This window comes from Leopardus geoffroyi, chromosome C1, assembly GCF_018350155.1.
Source record: "Leopardus geoffroyi isolate Oge1 chromosome C1, O.geoffroyi_Oge1_pat1.0, whole genome shotgun sequence".
Lineage (NCBI taxonomy): Eukaryota > Metazoa > Chordata > Mammalia > Carnivora > Felidae > Leopardus > Leopardus geoffroyi.
Window position 1 is genome coordinate 215,602,966 of NC_059328.1, and position 8,870 is coordinate 215,611,835.

Below are 8,870 nucleotides of genomic sequence, written 5' to 3' on the forward strand. Positions count from 1 at the left end.
TATATACACACACACACACACACACACACACACACACACACGCACACACACACACACATATAATTCCTCAGGCATCAGAAAGAATGAAATCTTGCCATTTGCAACAATGTGGATGGAACCGGAGGGTATTATGCTAAGTGAAATAAGTCAGAGAAAGACAAATAACTCATATGTTTCACTCATACATGGAATTTAGTTAACAAAACAGATGAACATATGGGAAGGAAAGAAAACAGAGAGAGAGAGAGAGGGAAGCAAAGCATAAGAGACTCTTAACTATAGAGAACAAACTGAAGGTTGGTGGAGGGAGGTGGGTGGGGGGGATGGGCTAAATGGGTGATGGGCATTAAGGAAGGAGCTTGTTATGATGAACACTGGGTGTTATATGTTAGTGATGAACCACTAAATTCTACTCTTGAAACCAATATTACACTGTATGTTAACTAACTAGGTTTAAATAAAAATTAGAAACAATAAATTAATTAAAAAAATTTTAACCGTGCTAATAGGTTTGCAAATAAATTATAGTTTTAATTTGACATCTGTAATGACTAATGATGTGGAACACCTTTTCATGTGCCTGTTCCATATCTTTATATTTTCTGGTGAAATATCTGTTCAAGTCTTTGCCTATTAAAAAATTTTTTTCCCTATTACTGAGGTTCAAGAGTTCTTTATATATTCTGTACGTAAGTTCTTTATCAGATATATGCTCCACAAATATTTTCTCCCAGTCTGTGGAGTCTCCTTTTTTAAAAATAAAATTTTAATTTTAGAATAGACTTAGATTTACAACAAAGTTGCAAAAAGTAGTTGAAAAAACTCCCATATATTTTGCGTCTAGGTTCCTATTGTTAATAACTTCTGTTTATGATGCATTTGTCACAACAAATGAACCAATATTGATATTACCAATATTGATAAGTTATGATTAAAGCCTGTATTATATGCAGATTTCATTAATTTTTACCTAATTTCCTTTTCTTTTCCAAGATACCATCCAGAATAAAATATTATAGTTAGTGGCTCCTCTAAATAGTGACAGGTTTCTCAGACTTTCATTGTTTTTACGACCTTGGAAAAGTTTTTTCCATACTATGTCCTAGTGTTTTTAATTCCTCCAGTGTTAATAGTTATATTTTTTACGTGAGGAATTTACGTGAGGAATTTACGTGGTGTAAGGATCTAACTTCATTATTTTTCTAAATGGATAGTCCATTGTCCCAACAGCATTTAATAAGAAATCCATTCTTCATCTGTTGAGCTGAAGTGCACCTTTACCATATTTTAAATTTCCATATTTATTAGCACCTACTTTTTAAAGTTTTTTTTTGAGAGAGAGAGAGAGAGAGAGAGAGAGAGAGAGAGAATGGGGGAGGGGCAGAGAGCGAGGGAGAGAGAGAATCCCAAGAAGGCTCTGCACTGACAGTGCAGAGCCCAGTGTGGGGCTTGAACCCATGAACTGTGAGATCATGACCTGAGCTGAAATCAAGAGTTGGTCTTTCAACTGACTGAGCCACCCAGGTGCCCCTGCATCTACTTTTGAACTCTCAGTTTTATTCTCTCAATTTATTTGTTTACTCATGTGCCAGTATCATATTTTGCTTATAGTAGCTTTGTAGTAGGTTTTAAAATGTGGTAGGGCAAGCCCCATACTCACTACTTTTCTAAATTTTCTTGGCGAGTCTCATAATTTACTCTCTTTCACGAAATTAAAAACTGTCTTGTGTAGGGGCGGCTGGGTGCCTCAGTCAGTTGAGCGTTTTTTAAAAATTAAATTAATTAATTAAATTAATTAGTTAATTTTTAAAATTTACATCCAAGTTAGTTAGTTAGTGTAACAATGATTTCAGGAGTAAATTCCTTAATGTTACTTACACATTTAGCCCATCCCCCCTCCCACAGCCCCTCCAGTAACCCTCTGTTTGTTCTCCATATTTAGGAGTCTCTTAGGTTTTGTCCCTCTCCCTGTTTTTATCTTGTTTTTGCTTCCCTTCGCTTATGTTCATCTGTTTTGTATCTTAAATCCCTCATATGAGTGAAGTCATATGATATTTGTCTTTCTCTGACTAATTTCACTTAGCATAATACCCTCTAGTTCCATCCCTGTAGTTGCAAATGTCAAGATTTTATTTTGTTGATTGCTGAGTAATACTCCAGTGTATATATATACCACATCTTCTTTATCCATTCATCAGTTTATGGGCATTTGGGCTCTGTCCATACTTTGACTATTGTCGATAGTGCTGCTATAAACATTGGAGTGCATATGCCCCTTTGAAACAACACATCTGTGTCCTTTGGATAAATACCTAGTAGGGCCGTTTCTGGGTCGTAGTTCTATTTTTAATTTTTTGAGGAACCTCCATGCTGTTTTCCAGAGTGGCTGTACCAATTTGCATTCCCACCAACAGTGCAACAGGGTTCGTCTTTCTCTGCATCCTCACCAACATCTGTTGTTGCCTGAGATGTTAATTTTAGACATTCTGACAGGTGTGAGGTGGTATCTCATCATGATTTGGATTTGTATTTCCCTGATAATGAGTGACACTGAACATCTTTTCATGCATCTGTTAGCCATCTGGATGTCTTCTTTGGAGAAGTGTCTATTTATGTCTTTTGCCCATTTTTTCACTGTGTTATTCATTTTTTGGGTGTTGAGTTTGATAAGTTCTTTATAGATTTTGGATAGTAACCCTTTATCTGATATGTCATTTGCAAATATCTTCTCCCATTCTGTCGGTTGCCTTTTAGTTTTGCTGATTGTTTCCTTCGCTGTGCAGAAGCTTTTTATTTTGATGAGGTCCCAGTAGTTCATTTTTGCTTTTGTTTCCCTTGCCTCCTGAGACGTGTTGAGTTAGAAGTTGCTGTCGCCAAGATCAAAGAGGTTTTTGCCTGCTTTCTCCTTGAGGGTTTTGATGGCTTCCTGTCTTACATTTAGGTCTTTCACCCATTTTGAGTTTATTTTTGTGTATGGTGTAGGAAAGTGGTCCAGGTTCATTCTTCTGCATGTCGCTGTCCAGTTTTCCCAGCACCACTTGCTGAAGAGACTGTCTTTATTCCATTGGATATTCTTTCCTGCTTTGTCAAAGATTAGTTGGCCATACGTTTGTGGGTCCATTTCTGGGTTCTCTATTCTGTTCCATTGATCTGAGTGTCTGTTTTTGTGCCAGTACCGTACTGTCTTGATGATTACAGCTTTGTAGTATAGCTTGAAGTCTGGGATTGTGATGCCTCCTGCTTTGGTTTTCTTTTTCAAGGTTGCTTTGGCTATTCAGGGTCTTTTCTGGTTCCATAAAAATTTTAGGATTATTTGGTCTAGCTCTGTGAAGAATGCTAGTGTTATTTTGATAGGGATTGCATTGAATATGTAGATTGCTTTGGGTAGTATCTACATTTTAACAATATGTGTTCTTCCTATCCAAGAGCATGGAATCTTTTTACATTTTTTTTTTTGTGTGTCTTCTTCAATTTCTTTCATAAGCTTTCTATCATTTTCAGAGTATAGATTTTTCACCTCTTTGGTTAGGTTTATTCCTAGGTATTTTATGGGTTTTGGTGCAACTGTAAATGGGATCGATTCCTTGATTTCTCTTTCCATCGCTTCATTGTTGGTGTATAGGAATGCAACCGATTTCTGTGCATTGATTTTATATCCTGAAATTTTGCTGAATTCATGAATCAATTCTAGCAGTTTTTTGGTGGAATCTTTTGGGTTTTCCATATAGAGTATCATGTCATCTGCGAAGAGTGAAAGTTTGGCCTCCTCCTGGCCAATTTGGATGCCTTTTATTTCTTTGTGTTGTCTGATTGCAGAGGCTAAGACTTTCAATACTATGTTGAATAACAGTGGTGAGAGTGGACATCCCTGTCTTGTTCCTGACCTTAGGGGGAAAGCTCTTAGTTTCTCCCCATTGAGGATGATATTAGTGTTGGGTCGTTCATGTATGGCTTTTATGATCTTGAAGTATGCTCCTTCTATCCCTACTTTCTTGAGGGTTTTTATCAAGAAAGGATGCTGTATTTTGTCAAATGCTTTCTCTGCATCTATTGAGAGGATCATATGGTCCTTGTCCTTTCTTTTACTGCTGTGATGAATCACGTTAATTGTTTTGTGGATATGGAACCAGCCCTGCATCCCAGGTATAAATCCCACTTGGTCGTGATGAATAATTATTTAATGTATTGTTGGATCCAGTTGGCTAATATCTTGTTGAGGATTTTTACATCCATGTTAATCAGGGAAATTGGTCTATAGTTCTTTTTAGTGGGATCTCTGTCTGGTTTTGGAATTGAGGTCATGATGGCTTCATAGAATGAGTTTGGAAGTTTTCATTCCATTTCTATTTTTTGGAACAGCTTCAAGAGAATAGGCGTTAACTCTTCCTTAAATGTTTGGTAGAATTCCCCTGGAAAGCCATCTGGCCCTGGACTCTTGTTTTTGGCAGATTTTTGATTACTAATTTGATTTCCTTACTGGCTATAGATCTGTTCAAATTTTCTATTTCTTCTTGTTTCGGTTTTGGTAGTGTATATGTTTCTAGGAATTTGTCCATTTCTTCCAGATTGCCCATTTTATTGGCATATAATTGCTTATAATATTCTCTTATTATTGTTTTTATTTCTGCTGTGTTGGTTGTAATCTCTCCCCTTTCATTCTTGATTTTATTTATTTGGGTCCCCTTCTTCTTTTTTTTTTTTTAATCAAACTGGCTAGTGGTTTATCAATTTTGTTAGTTCTTTCAAAAAAACAGCTTCTGGTTTCATTGATGTGTTCTATTGCTTTTTGTTTGTTTGTTTGTTTGTTTGTTTCAATAGCATTAATTTCTGCTCTAATCTTTATTACTTCCTGTCTTCTGGTTTGGGGTTTTATTTGCTGTTCTTTTTCCAGCTCCTTAAGGCATAAGGTTAGGTTGTGTATCTGAGATCTTTCTTCCTTCTTTAGGAAGGCCTGGATTGCTATATACTTTCCTCTTATGACTGGCTTTGCTGCATCCCAGAGGTTTTGGGTTGTGGTGCTATCATTTTCATTCACTTCCATATACTTTTTAATTTCCTCTTTAACTGCTTGGTTAGCCCATTCATTCTTTAGTAGGATGTTCTTCAGTCTCCAAGTATTTGTTACCTTTCCAAATACTTTCTTGTGGTTGATTTCGAGTTTCATAGCATTGTGGTCTGAAAATATGCATGGTATGGTCTTGATCTTTTTGTATTTTCTTAGGGCTGATTTGTGTCCCAGTATATGGTCTATTCTGGACAATGTTCCATGGGCACTGGAGAAGAATGTACATCTGTTGCTTTAGGATGAAACTTTCTGAATATATCTGTTAAGTCCATCTGGTCCAGTGTGTCATTAAAAGCCATTGTTTTCTTGTTGATTTTTTGATTAGATGATCTGTCCATTGCTGTGAGTGAGGTGTTGAAGTCTCCTACTATTATGGTATCACTATCAATGAGTTTCTTTATGTTTGTGATTAATTGATTTATATATTTGGGTGCTCCACATTTGGCGCATAGATGTTTACAATTGTTAGGTCTTCTTGGTGGATAGACCCCTTAACTATGATATAATGCCCTTCTGCATCTCTTTGATACAGTTTTTATTTTAAAGTCTAGATTGTCTGATACAAGTATGGCTACTCCGGCTTTGGTTCTCCATCCCCTTATTTTCAATCTGAAGGTGCCTTTAGGTCTAAAGTGGGTCTTTTGTAAACAGTATATAGATGGATCTTGTTTTCTTATACATTCTGTTACCCTGTGTCTTTTGATTGGAGCATTGAGTCCATTGATGTTTAGAGTGAGTACTAAAAGATATATATTTATTGCCATTATGATGCTTGTAGAGTTGGAGTTTCTGGTGGTGTTCTCTGGTCCTTTCTAATCTTTGTTGCTATATATATATATAAATATATATGTTATATATGTTTATATATATTGTATATTTATTTATTCCATCTTTTCTTATTATACATATATAATATACATATAATATGTATAAATATATATATGTTTATATATATATTATATATTTATTTATTCCATCTTTTCTCCCCTCAGAGTCTGCCTTAAAATTTCTTTCAGGGCTGGTTTAGTGGTCACAGACTCCTTTGATTTTTGTTTTCTCTGGGCAACTTTTTATCTCTCCTTCTATTTTGAATGACAGCCTTGCTGAATAAAGAATTCTTGGCTGCATATTTTTCTGATTCAGCACACTGCCACTCCTTTCTGGCCTGCCATATTTCTGTGCATACCTGAGCTGTCTTCCCTTGTAGGTTAGGGGCTTTTTTTCCCTTGCCGCTTTCATGATTCTCTCCTTGTCTGAGTATTTTGTGAATTTGACTATATGATATGCCTTGTTGATGATAGGTTTTGTTGAATCTAATGGGGGTCCTCTGTGCCTCCTGGATTTTGATGTCTGTGTCTTTCCCCAGGTCAGGAAAGTTTTCTGCTATGATTTGCTCATATAACCCTTCTACCCCGATTTCTCTCTCTTCCTCTTCTAGGACCCCTATGATTCTGATGTTTTTCCTTTTTAATGAGTCACTGATTTCTCTAATTCTTAAATCATGCTCTTTTGCCTTCATCTCCCCCTTTTTTTCTGCTTCATTTTTCTCTATAAGTTTGTCCTCTATGTCGCTGATTCTCTGTTCTGTCTCATCCATCCTTGCTGCCGTGGCATCCATCCATGATTGCAGTTCAGTTATAGCATTTTTAACTTCATTCTGACTAGTTTTTACTTCTTTTACCTCTGAAGAAAGGGATTCTAATCTATTTTTGACTCCAGCTAGTATTCTTATTATCGTGATTCCAAATTCTGGTTCAGACATCTTGCTTGTATCTGTGTTGGTTAAATCCCTGGCTGTCATTTCTTCATGCTCTTTCTTTTGGGGTGAATTCCTTCATTTTGTCAGTTTGAAGGGAGAGAGGGAATTAATGAGGTAAAAAAATTAAAATTAAAAAATATCAAAATTAAAAAAATTAAACGCACACACAGAAATAGAATAAATGATTCTAGATCCTAAGCGTGTTTTGGTCTGGGTGTTGAAAGTGGTTTGACAGATTAGAGAAAAAAAAGGGGGGGGGGGGAGAAAAAAAAAAAGAAATTGTTTGAGAATTTGAAAAAATGAATACATTGAAGTAGACTCAAATGAGATGATGGGAGTAAAATAGAATTTGAAAAAGTTTACACAAAAGTAAAGAATTAGTAGAAAAAAATTAAAGAAAAATATTTTCAATAAAAATAAAAAATAAAAATGATTTTTTTCTCTTTCTGTATTCAAGAAAAAGAAAAGAAATGAAAAAGATAAAAAATAGGAAAAAAAGGAAATCATTTAAAAATTTGAAAAAGTGAATACACTGTAGTAGATTAAAATGATGGAAGTAAAATAGAATTTGAAAAAAATTACATAAAAGCAAAAAATATAGTAAAAAAATTAAAGAAAAATATTTTTAATAGAAATTGAAAGTAAAAATAAAGTTTTTCTCTTTCTGCATTCAAGAAAAAAAATGAAAAAAAGGAAAAAGAAAAAAAAAGAAATCATTTGAAAATTTGAAAAGGTGAATACACTGAAGTAGACTAAAATAAAATGATGGAAGTAAAATAGAATTTGAAAAAAATTTACACAAAAGTAAAAAATATAGTAGAAAAATTAAAGAAAAATATTTTAATAACAATTGAAAATAAAAATGAATTTTTTCTCTTTTTGTATTCAAGACAAAGAAAAGTAGTGTAAAAGAGAAAAAAAAAAAGAAAGAAAATGGAATAGATGGACCTGCTAACAGGTTGAAATAGGACTGAAATTACTTCGTTTTCCCCTACAAGTCAGACTATGTAGCGCTTTATAGTCCATAAACTAAGCCCGCAGTGAGATTGTGTTCTTGAAGAGCAAGGTTGGTCAATTGGGCGGGGCTCAGTGTATTGGTTCCGTTCTCCACTAGATGGCGCTGCTAGCCTACTGGGGTGGAGGGTTGCGGCGCTCTTAGGTGCGTATGCGCATGCGCGGGGGGAGGGGGGGGCGCTGAAAATGGCGTCTCCCATCTCCTCAGTCTCTAGTATGGGAACTTTTTCTCTGCGATCAGCAATCGCTCAACCGTCCTCTGTCTTCAGCTTTCGTCCACTCCCGGCTTCTTCACTGTCCGTGACCTAGTCCCAGGCAGCACCTCTCTCCGGAGCCCTGTCTTAGACGCGGCTGTTTACCCCGACCCCTTACTTCCGAAGGACCACGGCCTTGACCCGTTCAGCCCCTCTGCGGGAGGGTCTCACCGAGCACTGGCCGAATGAGCAATGGCCGAATGTCAGCTGCGCCCAGGAACGCTTGTGGGACCCTGCAGCTGCTGGTGCCCCGACACTGCAGCCAGGTGCTAGCCCGCCCCAGAAAAAATTCGCGAGATAGCATAGCAGCAGCTTTTCAGGGATTATGGAAAAGCACCACACACTTCTGGCACCAGGCTTCACGCTTAACGACCTTGTTCCAGCACCAGCGAATGTGGCCGTTTTCTGGGGTCTGCTGGGACCAGCTGGCTTCAACAGTCTCTACCAAATGCCCTTCCAGTAGTGGAACCGCTTCTCCCCGTGTGGCCTGAGAACCTTCCGGACCCCACTCTGCTCCTGAGGATTCACCCTTCCCACCAGAGCACCGCCAGGTATGGAGCTGCCGAGTTGCAATGTTTGCGCTCCCCTTGTTTACAGTCTTAATGGAATTAAAACCCTCTCCTTTCTCCTTTCTCCTTTCTCCCTTTTTAGTTTAGTCCCTGCGGCTGTTTCCCATTTTCCACTTTCTCTCCAGCTGCTTTTGGGGAGGGGTGCTTTTCCCATAGTCTCCCCCCCCCCCCACCCCGTCTCCATCCTCTCTCCACCCTCAAAAGCACCT